The sequence below is a fragment of the Rhinoderma darwinii genome, chromosome 2, assembly GCF_050947455.1.
Source record: "Rhinoderma darwinii isolate aRhiDar2 chromosome 2, aRhiDar2.hap1, whole genome shotgun sequence".
NCBI classification, from domain to species: domain Eukaryota; kingdom Metazoa; phylum Chordata; class Amphibia; order Anura; family Rhinodermatidae; genus Rhinoderma; species Rhinoderma darwinii.
The window spans coordinates 53,633,607-53,650,115 of record NC_134688.1 but is presented as its reverse complement, the minus strand read 5'-3'; the positions used below and the strand labels follow the sequence as shown (position 1 = coordinate 53,650,115).

Here is a 16,509-nt window from a genome sequence, read left to right as displayed (position 1 = left end):
AAAGGTATCCAGTACAGATGGTTATTTCCTTTTGGGATCGCCTTCGGAATAAATGGGGCTATGAAAACCATAAGATGTCCGGATGACTTAACACCTTTATACAATGAGCTTGGCATGGACTCGCAACGACCGTTGTCCTGGCTTCAAATCGTGGATGTCGCATCGCTTCCGAGACCCCCGATCCCTACCATCACTGCATCAGGAATAACGGCGCGGGGACATAACAGTAGGAAGATACTTTCCACCCAAACAGAAGTTGACCCAGAGAAGACTTCTTGAAGAGATACTCGTATCCTTACCTGGAATGCGTGTTTTCGAAATGTTTCTAAAATATTACGCAGGAATGTTTAATGTTTAATTTTTAAATTTGAGTTAGACGCGAGGAGTTACGCCATATATGGTCAATATCTGCACTTTTGAAGGTTTTGTGTATTTAGCTCAGTTTATTCTATGCTCTCCTCTCCTGGTTCATCACGTATTGTGAAATACCTATTTAAGTAATCCACTGTACTTGTATAGGATATTGTTATTGATCTTGTACAACACATTGCTAAACTTACACCAAATATGTCCGACATACACGTAACAACATGGAATGTAAAAGGGATGAATTCACCAACAAAGCGATCTAGACTTTTCCAGATCCTGAGATCTCAGAACACAGACGTGGCGATGTTGCAAGAAACGCACTTGACAAAGAGGAAAATGCCCCAGCTATCCACAACATACTTCAACAAGTGGTTTCATTCACAACACCCTGATTTAAAAAAATGTGGTGTATCAATAGCTATCAAAAAATCAGTGCCCTTTACATATATATATCACAGCTTTCTGATGCAGAAGGGAGATTCCTCTTTGTTAAAGGCTTGATTGCGAATACACCAATCACGTTTGCGAACATTTATGCGCCAAGCACTCAACAAGTCAAATGGTTGGTAACCACTTTGAAACAACTGAAGCTGTTCCAACATGGGATATGTATTTTAGGAGGTGATTTAAATGTCACTCTAGAGCCATTGCTAGATTCGTCCAAAGGTAGCTCACAGCAATCGTATAGGAGTCTTAGATTGCTACAAAAAACACTAGCAGACCTACAATTGAGAGACACATGGAGGTCGTTTCACCCAACGGTTAAAGACTATACACACTTTTCTGCGCCCCATCAGTCCTATCAACGGCTGGACTATATATTTGTTCAAGCCCCACAGCTCACTAAGGTGTCCGCAATAACAATTAAACAAATTGTAGTATCAGATCATGCCCCGGTGGTTATGGGCTTTAAGGTAATGTCTCTACCCAAATCGTCAAATGTCTGGAGATTAAATGAAACACTACTGAGGTCCTCGGTACACACACAGAGGATTTCAGATAGCCTTAGTCACTATTTTAAAGAAAATATAAATGAAGATATATCACTGGCTAACACATGGGAGGCACACAAGACAGTAATTAGGGGTGAGTTCATTTCTATTGGCTCTCGTGCTAAAAAGATTCATATGCAGGAAATAGATGAGACTATGAGGAAAATTTTAGAGTTAGAAGGACAACATAAATTATCCTTGGCAGCAAAGACCCAAAGAGAGTTATTTACACAACGAGAACACCTCAAGCAGATACTTAACTTAAGAGCCTCCAAAGCATATTTAAACTCCAAACATGCAGTGTACCTTCACGGGAATAGGGGGTCAAAACTCATGGCCCTAATGGCTAAAAAACGACAGGACCAAGCCTATATTAGAACAATCAAGACAGAAAATGGGAAAAAACACACAACAACAGAAAATATTGCACAACAATTTAAAACCTACTATGAGGCTTTATATGGGATAAGAGCACAGGAATCCAGGGAACAATTTGCACAGCGAAGCGAAGAAATAGATAATTTTTTGGAGAATATAAATCTTCCTAGGCTAGACGACAATCAGAGAGAAGTGTTGTCTCGACCCTTCTCTCCCACGGAAGTAGAAGAGGCCTTGAAAGGTATGCCTCTGGGGAAGAGCCCGGGACCTGATGGGCTCCCAGCGGTATACTACAAAACCTTTCAAGAATTGCTTTTGCCACATATGGTTTCGACATATAACTCAATATCTGAGGGTAGTGGGTTTACCCGTCAGACTTTAGAGGCACACATCTCTATAATCCCCAAAGCTGAAAAAGACCCGGCTCTTTGTAGTAGTTACAGACCGATATCATTACTAAATGTAGATATAAAAATTTATGCTAAAATCATCACAAATAGACTGAGGCTGCTGATAACGAATTTTGTCAATATGGAGCAAGTGGGGTTTGTAGCGGGGAGGGAGGGAAGAGACAACACACTGAGAGTACTACATCTGATACAGCTGGCTCGTAGACGTAAAATTCCCTTGGCACTGTTATCTACCGACGCCGAAAAGGCATTTGACCGCGTAGATTGTACTTTTATGGTCAAAACACTTCACAAATTTGGCTTACCGGAACTCATGATTAAGCAAATTATGGCCTTATACGCCTGTCCTTCAGCAAAGGTTAGAGTGAATGGTATCCTATCCCCCCCTTTTCGGATTATGAATGGAACGAGACAGGGTTGTCCGCTATCGCCTCTTTTATTTGTCTTAGCTATTGAAACGATGATTCAACAAGTTTGTCAATGCAAACAGATTCAAGGGGTGGAGATTGGGGGCAGAGTACACCTGACGGCATCCTTCGCTGATGATCTCTTGATATTAACCTCAAACCCACAAATCTCATTCCCCATACTGGCCGACATGTTTGTCAAATTTGAAGGAATCTCTAACTTTAAAATTAACCCAGATAAGTCGGTTGCATTGAACATCACGTGCTCTGAAGAGGTGGTAGCGGAGACCCAGCTTTCGTCCCCATTTAAATGGTCATTAAACTCGATTAAGTATTTGGGCATACAGATTGCACCTTCCCCGGACTCATGGTTTTCAATGAACTATAAACCCTTGATCTCACAAATTGAGAGTATACTGACGAATTGGAAATTACCATATATATCCTGGCTAGGCAGATGTAACCTAATAAAAATGTTCATAATTCCCAAAATAACCTACCTGATACAGACAATGCCAATTTACCTACCACAAAAATACTTTCATAACATTAACAAGAAACTGCTAAGATACATATGGGGCGGAAGGGGACATCGGCTGGCGTTCAAAACCTTGATTAGACCAAAAGCACTAGGGGGAATAAATTTCACAGACCTCCAAACCTTCTACCAAGCTACTCAGATGAACAGAATACTAGACTGGTATGGGGTAACACGACACAAACTATATGTATATATAGAAGAAGAGGTGAGTGGTAGGCCTTTAACTCAGAGGTTAATACGGTCAGTGTTGCCTGGCATGAATGATACAACCACTAATATCCTCACAAAAGCGGTATTAGCTGTATGGAAAAAGTTGTCACTAGAAGAAGATGTTTGTCACACTCCTACATTACTGACAACACTAGGTGATCTAATAGGGCTTAAAGAGAAGAGGGAAGGGGCTCATATCTGCATGGGATCAGAATTGAGAGAAGTGGCCTTAGGAAACATTGTACACATGGATAAATTTCCCTCATTAGAGTACATTAGAGGTAAATACCCTCAAATGAGAATACATTATCTGGAGTACTTACAACTGCTCTCAAACTATAAATTTCTGGTAAAACATGGCTTTGTTATCAGACCACTGACATGGTTTGAGTCACTGCTGTCCTCAGCAACACCAATACCGAAATCCCTCTCCTTACTATATAAGAAGCTAGCTTCCATGAAGGGAAAGAGCGATTTACCACATATCTTATCATGGGAGAAAGAGCTGAAGGTTCAATTTACAAAGGTGGACATACAATATATCTATAAATCCAGCAGCGGGCCCTCTAGATGCATAAACCTACAAGAAACCTCCTATAAATTAGTCACTAGATGGTACAAAACGCCGGAACTATTGCATCGTATAGACCCAACGATATCTCCCCTTTGCTGGAGATGTAACCAACAGGTAGGAACATATACGCACATCTGGTGGGAGTGTACAAATATTCAATCCTTTTGGAGAAAAGTACAATGAATTCTGACAATTATTTGCCCCACAGCACAGACTTTAACACTTACCTATTTACTGCTGAACCTTCACTCTGTCAACCCCTCAGGTCATTCACGGGAGAAACTGTGGCCACAATTAGTTTTAGCAGCAAAGGCTTTGATACCGCTAAATTGGAGGAAGACAACCTACCCATCAATTACCCAATATTAAACAAAATAGCTCAAATGTCGAGACTAGAGGAACTAAGCTATCTGGCCTTAAGAAACGTAGGTAAATACTATAGTATTTGGCAACCTTGGTTGAACTTCCTAAATGACACAAAGGGATATATGGAATGCTTAGAGGAATGAAACAGTGGGTATCTGTAGGTCTCATCGCCATACAAAGTAGTAACGAGATCGAATGATGTGTCTACCAATGGTAAGGAGTCATAACACCAATACAGAGACAATATGTGGATCAGTTGATGGCAAGTTAAGAAGTAGAGAAGTAAAAGAGAAATATTGGATGCAAATTTAAATGGAATAGGGGAATCTTGTATGATGTTGTCACGAAAGGTATTAAAGTGTTATGTAATTAACAATGGAATTATATGTATCTCTAGTACAAATGATTCATCCGAATTGTATTTTATAACATGTATGTTAAAAAATTTGGAAAAAAACAATAAACAAAGTTTGACAAAAAAAAACAAAAACTGATCAACTGTCAGTTTTTCATGGCCGTTTTGCATCATTGTGTCTGCAAATTTTTATACACTTCCAGTCCGTCTGTCCGTTTTTAATGGCCGTTTGACATCCATTTTGCATCCGTTTTTCATGGCCGTTAAAAAAACTGATGAATTTCATTTGTCTGGCTTCTTTTGTCCCAACCCCCTGAAAACACCCAAACAAAGGTCATTGTCATGATTGTTTCACAGCCCCCCTGTAGATGATGCCACACAGCCCCCCTGTAGATGATGGCACACGGACCCCCTGTATATGATGCCACACAGACCCCCTGTAGATGATGAAACACAGACCCCCTGTAGATGATGGCACACAGACCCCCTGTAGATGATGGCACACAGACCCCCTGTAGATGATGGCACACAGCCCCCCTGTAGATGACGGCACACAGCCCCCCTGTAGATGATGGCACACCGCCCCATGTAGATGATGGCACACAGCCCCCTTGTAGACGATGGCACACAGCCCCCTGTAGACGATGGCACACAGCCTCCCTGTAGATGATGACATAGACACCTCTCCGGAGAAAGCACCACTCCCCCCCTCCCTGTGGTAATCTTCCGGGACTCTCTCTGTAAATTCAGGACCGTGCCGAAAAATTTGCTACAGTAGACAACAATGTCCCCTGTACTAGCGCCATGCTACCATAGTAGTGAGCGCAACAATATCCGTAATTTTTGTCCGCCTGAATGCCCTACATACTCACCGATGCATGACCATCTACGTCACGAGTGATCTCTAGTCTCACTGGTTCTGCAAAGGCGACGCGAGGACGTCATCTCGTCACCTTCGCAGAACCCATGAGAGTAGAGACCACACCTGTAGAGGACGGCGCTGCAACGGTGAGTATGTGTCATTGCGCCGCAGATTACCAGCAAGGGAGCCAATAGTTCCCTCGGCTCTTGAATCCCCAAATCACAGAACCGTTTTTAACGGCTGTTACATGTATTGACGGCCGTTAAAAAATTGATCCATTGACTTCTATGGGGGCCGTCTGGCCGTGAAAGCGGCCAAAACAAGGACATGTTCTATTTTTTGACGGCCAATATTCACGGGTGGTTAAAAAAAGGCCGTGTGAATATACCCATAGAACATCATTGTTCTGAAAGCGGACGTTTTTTACTGTTGTGTGAATGTAGCCTAAAACGAAATTCAATAAAATGTATCCTTTATTAGTTCAGATGTTGCCGTCTTTACCTTGACTTTTAACGCATTAAATAAACAATCCCTTATCTTGACTTTTTCAATGGTTTTTGTTGTGTGATATCACGCTGCAACAAATGATATTTTATTTCACATATAGCGAAAAGTAGTAATCCAAAAATAGGTTTTTAACGTTTCGGTCTATACATTCAACCTTCTTTAGACACGGATATGCGGCGCTTGTGACCTCGGTCGCTGTTGGGTAATGGAGCCATTATTTTTGGATTACTACTTTTCGCTATATGTGAAATCAAATATCACTTATTGCATAATACCTTGGAGTGCTGAGTTCCCATTTTTTACACATTGGCGTGGAAGCCTACTCACGCACACTTGAAACACAGAGTGCTGCGGGATCAAGAAAGTATCACGCTGCAACAAGTTATCAGAGTCAAGTTAAAGATGGCTACATCTGTATTACAGTATAAAATACATCTAGTAACAGATTACACGTTTCATACATTACATGTTCTTAGTCGTAGCCCCTATAACCACACATGTATCTTTCTTCCATGTTTATAAACAGCAGTCCCATGTAACGCCTATATCCAGTGTATGCACAGACAGTCTATCCAGGCAGTAGGAGATAATTAGATGATGTAACAGATACTGCAGCCGCTTATGATGTCACTGATGATGTCATAGACAGTACTAGCCGTTAGGTTCTATGTGCAGCTGGATTACATATTTTTTACAATTTCTGCCAATGACGTCTGGACCGGGACTGTGATTGACTGTGTGATTGACAGGTAAGATGCAGCATTTTATCATTAATTCTACATGTTACTGGACACATGAAATATATACGCTCTAGAATTCTCATATAAGGCCAGATTCACACTGGACATTACTGCAGAAATTTCTAACCACACCAACACCTCACCACAACTATATGATTGTAGAAGGATTTTTTTCTGGTGATTGTCGGGGGTTGTTTTTTTTTTTTAGACAAACAGTTCAAGTTCCAGTAAAATGTTTCTATTAATGCAAGTAACAACTGAACATTTTACATTCAGATTTCAAGGTTTCATATTTTCTCATTAAAGTTACAACTCAGTACAACAGAGTATGTTCACACAGCCTATTTTCATGGCCATAAACACCCCGAAAAACAGCCGAAAATACGGAGGCTGGACGCTTCCAAACATCTGCCCATTGATTTAAATGGGAAAAACTGTTTTTTTTTCCGATGGTGCATTTTACGTGGGCGTTTGATAAAGCGGCGCATAAAAAACACCATGTAAAAAGAAGTGCATTTCACTCCTTCGGCCGTTTTTGGAGCCGTTTTTCATTGTCTCAATAGAAAAACAGCTCCAAGAACATTGGTAAAAACGCCTCAAAAAATGTTTGTGGTTTAAAAAATGGCTGAAAATCAGAGGCTGTTTTCCCTTGAAAAGAGCTCTGTATTTTAGAGACGTTTTTTAGTTAAGTGTGTGAACATACCCTTACCATTGTCTGAGAATTGCAGCTGTCAGTAATGTGGAATGTGACTTCTCAGTCGTTTTCAATATGATGTCTAATTTAATTTAATTAAATAGTCTTAAAAAGCTACCGTATATTTTCCTAATAAGGCTCAGCAGTAGCCAGGGCCGGCCTTAGGGGTGTGCGACCTGTGCCATTACATAGGGCGCATCCCTCCAGCAGGTGGAACGGGGCGCTGCGCTGGCTCCCTTCCACTGCTTGTGTTTTAGAATCGGCCGGGCAACTCAGCAGCTGCCTTTCCGCCTGGGTGCTTCTCTCACTGACATCGCGTTTCTAGCAGCGAAAATCGGGATTCCTCTAGGAGATGGGGGCATTGGGGATTGGCATTTGTAAATTGCCCACATTGTGACCCCCCCTAATGTCAGTCATGGACACCTGGGCCTGGGTGTGACTGCAACCTCTTCACCCCTATAGTTATGTTCCCTGGGTTTACACTAAGATTACAAAATGTTTTCAATGTCTGACTCGTCCTGTGATAGAAAATGAAAGGTGTGAAAGTAAATATATTATTATTCATTATGGATATGGGGTTATTTTATGTTTATTCCATTATGTATTTTACAGACATTTATGACATCTGAATATGTGGCACCAGTGACAGCCGACATGCTAGGACATACACTGTATATATGTAAGTATTATAGCAAATGACAACCTATAGAAATTCTATAATGTGATGTCATCCAGAATGTTCTTATAGAGACACATGACATGACCTGCCTAGGTAGAGTCGTGTGTTAACCTTAAACCATACTATCCCCCACCCCCATTTAGTAACGACACATGACACCGAGGTTGGATGTGAAATGGCCACAGCAGCCGTTTATTAATTTCACAGTTTTATAAAAACAATTTAAATCCGAAACATTCGGATAACTAGTTAGGAATCCACCAGAGAATTCCTCCTAATAATTCACATGACCCAACATGGGTCAGAATCATAAATAACAATTAAACGTTAACATTAACCCGAGCAGAGGAAGTCCTTGAAGCCCCTTCAGATGTTCCTTTCAAGAACACACCGAATTAGCCATCTGCAAACCACTAATTACCTCCAGCCGTAAACCAGCTCGGAAGCACCGTTCACCTCTGCAGATGGCTCCAACCACTAGAAGTCCACTTCAAGGGGATAACACCCGATGAAGCCCTCAAGTGATATACCGACCACTAGAAGTCCACTTCAAAGGGATAACACCCGATGAAGCCTTCAAGTGACATACCTTCTACCAGAAGACCACTTCAAAGGGATAACACCCGATGAAGTCTTCAACCATGTACCTTTTTTGGGGGACGCATACCCCCGATGCGACCCCCCCACCATTTTGTACTGACTGGCCTCAAGGACTCCCCCCGCCAGCTGCCATGACAACAGAACCTACTCCGGAAAAAAGAAAAACATGTTAAATAAGCACACAAAATAAAACAAAACGCTCATAGACAGACGTACATAAGACCTAAGGAGTAACAAAACAAGGGTGGGAGGGTGGGAGCTTTGCTTAATGTGTGTTACTCCTCCCGCTGCTTCCGGCTCAATGCCGAGAAACAGCGGGAAGCGCAGTAACGGCCCCCCCGCCCCCCTTAACTCCTCCCCGTCCCTCCTTCAGCTCCTTCAACTTTCCCTGACCTCGTAACATTAACCCTTTCCCTACCAGGACGGTCATGTCGGCTTCCCTTAAGCCTGCAGCTGCGTCCAGCCTCTTCTTGACCTGCCTAGGTAGAGTCGTGTGTTAACCTTAAACCATACTATCCCCCACCCCCATTTAGTAACGACACATGACACCGAGGTTGGATGTGAAATGGCCACAGCAGCCGTTTATTAATTTCACAGTTTTATAAAAACAATTTAAATCCGAAACATTCGGATAACTAGTTAGGAATCCACCAGAGAATTCCTCCTAATAATTCACATGACCCAACATGGGTCAGAATCATAAATAACAATTAAACGTTAACATTAACCCGAGCAGAGGAAGTCCTTGAAGCCCCTTCAGATGTTCCTTTCAAGAACACACCGAATTAGCCATCTGCAAACCACTAATTACCTCCAGCCGTAAACCAGCTCGGAAGCACCGTTCACCTCTGCAGATGGCTCCAACCACTAGAAGTCCACTTCAAGGGGATAACACCCGATGAAGCCCTCAAGTGATATACCGACCACTAGAAGTCCACTTCAAAGGGATAACACCCGATGAAGCCTTCAAGTGACATACCTTCTACCAGAAGACCACTTCAAAGGGATAACACCCGATGAAGTCTTCAACCATGTACCTTTTTTGGGGGACGCATACCCCCGATGCGACCCCCCCACCATTTTGTACTGACTGGCCTCAAGGACTCCCCCCGCCACCGCGAAACAGGCCTTGACCACCTTAAGCCTGTGAGTTCCTCCACACCACCACCGCCCTTTCTATGCCTTCTGCTATAGCCAAGCTCCAAATATCAATGCCAACCTCGGTCAGATGAACCCCGTCACTCCTCCAGAAATTCCCCAATCCTGACTCCAAATCCCTATGCCTCACGCAAATGCCCCCGTTCTTTGCCACAAAACGGGACACCGCCCGGTTAACTTTTATCCGAGCCTTATTGACTCTCTCCACCGATCTAGCTAACCGCCAATGCTTCCTTGGGACTATGTCCGACCACACTACCACCAACTTGGGATAAGATACCCACAAACACAACAAATCATGTTTGCTATCCCGCACCAACTCACGAAAAGGGCGGACTCCTAAGTCATTCCCACCCACGTGCAACACTAAAACCTCCGGAACCCTATCAAGCCGCACATATGTCTGGAATTCCGCCAACACCCTGTTCCACGACATACCTCTAAACCCCAGCCAATGCACAACCGCATCCTGTCGCGGAATGCGCAACTGGCGACCATCCGGGCGGACGTCCGCCCTCAAAGCCCCCCAGTGCACGTACGAATGACCCATCAACCACACCAGACAAGGAGGCGAATCTGAAACGGAAAACACAGTTGGGCACCACCATATAACATTTGCAAGCATAAACAACAAAATTACAACATATGGGGGCGGACATAGGACTTAAACCTTTTAGACTCCCAACGACCAATACGCCTCACCCCCTCATCATCCAACCCCCAGCGCCCTGCTTCCGTTGCTGCGCCAATCCGGAAGGAATGAGATGAATATGAGCCTGCTGCAACCCCAACCGCCGTGAAACATTTTTTAAAAACAGCTCCAAACTGAAACCTGGACAAGAACGACCCGTCCACATGACGTAACAAAGGCAAATCTGGAGACCCCCTGTTTTTTGTAAAACCCCGCATGCACTCTACTGGGCACATGACCGACCCCGGGAGAGCGAACAAAACTATCAGTTTTCCCTTCCCTAATTGGTCAGTTTTTGATCTACGCAACCATACCTCCAACCGATCTGCAAAAAGGCTCACCTCCCCAGATCTCAGCCCCCCTGCCTGTTTAGTACTTGGCGACACCAACTCACCTACTCTAAATGCTCCGAAGAACGCCAACGAGAAAGCCAACCGAAACAAATCCATTTCATCTGAAGAACGACATACCGATGCCAATGAACCGCCCAACAAGCCCAGCAAAGCAAACGACACCGGCCTTCTACTATCCGCCTCCACCCTACCTCTGCGCAACCCCTTCAAAGCCTGCGATACCAGAAATTCCTTCGATACATCCCGCAAGCCCCGCAACTTAAGCCCAAACGCCACCGCGGATATAAACCGGTTCACCTTCGCTACTGAAAACCCCCCCTCCCAGGCATCCCCTAACCAATACAAAAGTGCCACCAACCTGTCTCTATCCGTATTGACATCACCCAACTCTCTTACCCACTCCTCCCACTGCCTCCAACAAGCAGCATAAGCCCTCCACGTCGTGCGCGCCAAAGACCTTTGTAACAGCTGCTCTACGGGACCGATACCAGATCCCATAGATGATCCGGACACGCCAAACCGAGACGTTCCGCTCCCGGGGCCAATTCCCGAAACCGGTCCCACTGCGAGCGAGAAAGAGCATCAGCAACACAATTCCGTACACCCGGGACATGCACCGCCACCACCCACGCGTTCAGCGACAAACACACCAACACTAAATGTCGCAACAATTGAACTACCGGAGGAGAGGACGCCGTGATGTTATTAATGGCAAGCACCACCCCCATGTTGTCGCAGTAAAAACGGACCTTCTTATCCCTGAGCCTGTCCCCCCAAATGGTAGCCGCCACCACGATGGGAAACAGCTCGAGCAGGGCCAGATTCCGCGTCAATCCACTGGACACCCAGCTAGCCGGCCATTGACCTGCGCACCACGGACCTCCCCCGTAAGCTCCAAAGCCACCCGCCCCAGCCGCATCCGTGAAAATATTCAGATCACTCGTATCCTGCGCTGGGGCCATCCATAGCGAGCGACCATTGTACTGGCCCAAGAAGTCATCCCAAACCTGAAGATCAGCTCGGTGCTCCTCCTTGAGCCTCACAAAATGATGCGGCGCCCGCACTCCCGCCGTTGCCGCCGCCAACCTTCTACCAAACACCCTCCCCATCGGCATAATCCGGCAGGCGAAATTCAACTTCCCCAGCAGCGACTGAAGCTCCCTCAGCGACATTTTCTTCCTTCTACAAGCCCGTCGCACCTCCAGCCTCAAAGCACCCAACTTATCCGCCGGGAGCCGACACTCCATTGCCACCGAGTCAATTTCGATTCCCAAGAAAGAAATCGTCGCTACCGGGCCCTCCGTTTTTTCCGGCGCCAAAGGGATCCCAAAATCCCTCGCCACCTTCTGCAGGGCATGAAGCAAGTTACCGCAAACCGGCGAACCCCCCGGGCCAACGCACAAAAAATCATCTAAGTAATGGATCAACGAATCGACCCCGGATACTCCCCTCGTTACCCACTCCACGAAGCTACTAAACGCCTCGAAGTATGCACAAGAAAGAGAACACCCCATCGGAAGGCACCGATCCACGTAAAAGGCCCCATTCCAAAAACAACCCAACAGCCGTTGGCTTTCTGGATGGACCGGCAACAACCTGAACGCCGCCTCGATGTCGGTTTTTGCTAGCAGCGCCCCCGGACCCGCAGCCCGCACTAACCCCACCGCCTTATCGAATGAGGTATAAACTACGGAACACAACTCGTGATCAATCCCGTCATTTACCGACGAACCTTTGGGATACGATAAATGTTGAATCAAACGAAACTTTCCGGGCTCGCGTTTAGGGACAATACCCAAAGGGGACACAACTAAATCTTTTACCGGCGACTCCACAAATGGCCCCGACATGCGCCCCAACGAAACTTCTTTTAACAACTTTTCCGACACGACTTCCGCATGCAAGTAAGCCGATTTTAAATTTCTCCGCGTAACCGGAACCTCATAAGGAGGCGGAGGAATAACAAAACCAACACTAAACCCTTCATAAAGCAACTTAGCTGCCGCCCTATCCGGATACTCATTTAGATAAGGGGCCATCCTTTCCACCCTCACCGGCGACACCCCCTTGACCAGCCCCGTGCTGGTTCCCGGACCTCTTTTTCCGCAGACATTTTGCCGCCCCGTGTGATGCACCATTACACTCGGAGCACACGTGCTTGAACTTGCACGTGGCCCCAAACTTGCACTGGCCTTCATTGAATTGCCAGCAAAACCCCGCCTTTCCCCCGCCGCTTGGTCCACTCTGACTAGTCTGGCCTCCCTGGCCACCGCTCCCGGGAAAGGGCTGCCTAACCGGAGCCGTAACCCGTAACCAGAGAGCAATATCCTTCTGGTCCCACCGAATCGCCGGCCGAACCGCCTTCCGCTGACGGAATTGCTCATCATATCGCAGCCACGCCTGACCCCCATACGCCCTATGAGCCTCCCCAATAGCATCAAAATAACAAAATAACGCCGAACAATTTTCCGGCGCCTTTTCCCCTATCACACTAGCCAATATGGCGAACGCCTGCGACCAATTAACGAACGTCTGCGGGATAAGCCTATACCGCCGCCGTTCCTCCTCGTCCTTTTTACTCTCATCCCGCTTGCTCTTATCCAAATTGAATTTAGCCAGCGGCAAGAGAGAAAAAATTTCAACGTATTCATCTTTCCAGATCCGATCACGCACCTCCTGCTTTAAATGCGCCCCCAACGGACCCTCAAAACAAACATACACCTCCCCCCGAGCACGATCGTCCATGCGCACTCGATCGCCGTCCTTCTGTGCCTCAGTCTGCACCGACACCGCGACCGCCTCTTTAACCGCCACCACAGGACGCGCCTGCAACGATCCCACGTCCCTGGGGCCTTCCCAAACTACCGCAGGGGACACTTCCGTTACAACCGGCGCCGCGGCCCTATCAAGGCGCCCCACCAGCTCCCGTAAGCAACCCACTAAATCTGCCAAACCCGCTCCGTCGCGTCCGCCCGCGCCACTACCGGCCCCCGATGCTATGCTAGCAGCCCCCCCGCCGACACCCGACATAAAAATCGCTGGATAAGACAATAATGGAGTTATACACTCACCGGGCTGCACAGGCGCTGTGTTCCCATCAGCCGGACCATCCTGACCTCGACGATAGACGTCCAGTTCACCTTCCTCCAGTTCTTCTCTCGCCGACGACTGTCCCTCCCAACGACATCCTCGGAAAGGGGATGAGGACGCGCTGACCGATGGGCCGGCAACCTGCCGCCCGACCGCCGGGACCCAGACTTCCGATTGGACCTGTTGCCTCGACGTCGCTGCAGATCTAGTCGTCCGTCTAGACGATCCTGACGAAGCCTGCCCCCTGGCCGGAACATCACCATGCGGGGCGGCCGTACCTTGCTCTCGACATCTTCCATCTGATGGGGGAGGGGTGACAGGGAGCCCGGCCTGCGACTCCCTGCTTACCGCCGGACCCCGTCGCGGCCTGGGATTCCTGCCAGGACGCAGGGCCTGGGAAGGGGCGGTCCTCCCAGCTGCCTGGCCTGCAGCGTCCGGGATCGGGCTCCCTCTGCGACGCCGTGTCCGCGGGACTACCTCCGGACTAAGGCGCTCTGGAGGTCGGGACCGCCGAGAGGGACGGGTCGACACAGCCTGCATCGCCGTCACCCCTGCCACCGCTCTCTGCCTGCCCAGCGCAGGAGCGGTTGTTGCCGACTCCCCCCCCGCCGCCATAGCCATGCTCGTAGGGGGGCCGGGGGAGGGGAGCCTGTCCCTTACAACAGACCCCGAACGCCGTGCCCGACGTGGCGAAACGGCGTCCGGGATCCGCGTTAATGCAGCCACGGTCTCCTCCAGCCATCCGGGACCGTGGTGCACAGCAGCGGCGCGCAGCCGCTCTAAAATCAAGGCCTCTGCCATTACTAAAAAACCGGGCAACGGGGAGCTTTGCTTAATGTGTGTTACTCCTCCCGCTGCTTCCGGCTCAATGCCGAGAAACAGCGGGAAGCGCAGTAACGGCCCCCCCGCCCCCCTTAACTCCTCCCCGTCCCTCCTTCAGCTCCTTCAACTTTCCCTGACCTCGTAACATTAACCCTTTCCCTACCAGGACGGTCATGTCGGCTTCCCTTAAGCCTGCAGCTGCGTCCAGCCTCTTCTAGACTGTGGGAACAAATTCCCCAATGTTGTTCATCCAGGGCCTGTTTTAGGGGTGTGCGACCTGTGCGGTTACACTGGGTGCATCACCTGTCACTAATGAATGGGGCGCCACTGGTCTTGATGTCTGGGGCACCCATTGCTTGAACACTCAATCCCACTCTTCATGTAAAAAAAGTAAAGGGCACTGCTCAGGATGCAGATACAATTCCTTGATAATGGATTACATTACAGTGTGGCAGACAATACTTGTCTGGCAGTGTTATTTGGGCACTGTATGATTGCAGTATTTGAGTACTATATTCTACGCCATAAAGCTGAATTCAGACGCTGCAGATTTGCTGCGCGGCAAAATTCACAAGTGTTACAGGTGAATAGTTACAGTCTCAAAAACTCATCCACATGTAGCAAAAGTAAACGCTGGGAATTTTGCTGCAGCTTTATATTATTATTATTATAGAAATGCTCCATAAAGAAGATATTATGGTATTAGTAATATATAAGGGACTTGTTATTTATGTAATTTCCAAATACACATTTGGCTTATGGGGGAGCACACAGCGCACACAGAGTGTCTACATTACCCGTACTGCAGTCTGTGCGCCACCATACAGGTCCGTCCACATGAAGTTGCTGTGTACATGAGTCCTAATGTACATTTCCTTCATTGTTGGGTGGTCTATACTGAGCACACGTCTGTCTGGAGAAATAAAACTACACAATTATTGTTTTTTCCAGAACACCTTAAGATCGGCTGCCTGCTGCCAGGGGGACTCTCTGAAGCAATATTTCATCTATGCAAGGTGCGTCTCTTATTAGTTACTATATGCAGTATCCACCAATACCCTCCACAGTTAGAATGACACTTTTTGTATGTCCTGGGTCAGAATTCCCCTTTTGTATGGCCCCACAGTAATGAAGCCCCCTTTTCTAAGCCTGACTCAGTCCTTTTATCCCCCATATTAATAGTGCCCCCTTTGCTCCTATAAAATAAAAAATTATACTCACCTAATAGACAACCAACCGGGTCAGACATTTCGCTTCCTCCCTGCGCCGTTATTGTTTGTCCAATTTTTAGGGGCGTATGGAGCTCCAGAGCTGTGGGCCACCCCAAGTCCCTGGACCCCAGCCGGTCATCCTATTTACCCCTTTGGTAATTTTACACTGGTTGGGGACTGGACTCTGTTCTAGATAGAAATGTTGCCATTGATTGAGATTTGTCCTAATACATTGTCTTTCTTTCTCCTAGAATTAATTCCTCATAAGAGTTAATGATAACCACGTCCCAGGAGGGCAGATCAAAGATTAAGCAGAGCCCTCCACCTCACATCACATAACGTTCTACATTCAGTCGGATGTATTCAGTAGGAGAGTCCAAGGTCAGTGTATTTTATTAACTGCATCTCTAAATGATCACATAGTGTGTATTACTGGTCAATACTGAAGAGGGCACTACCACCATAGATGGCCTGGGCACCCTCAACTTACACTGCCGATC

General features: G+C 46.9%; 1 long non-coding RNA gene across 1 annotated transcript; it reads left to right on the top strand.

The window, feature by feature from the left end:
• The first annotated feature begins 6,599 nt into the window (after positions 1-6,599).
• On the top strand, positions 6,600-16,294 carry LOC142740549 (uncharacterized). Its single transcript, XR_012880767.1, has 4 exons — positions 6,600-6,720; positions 8,018-8,084; positions 15,750-15,814; positions 16,261-16,294. It is a non-coding gene; the product is annotated as an uncharacterized LOC142740549 (long non-coding RNA).
• Positions 16,295-16,509: the final 215 nt, after the last annotated feature.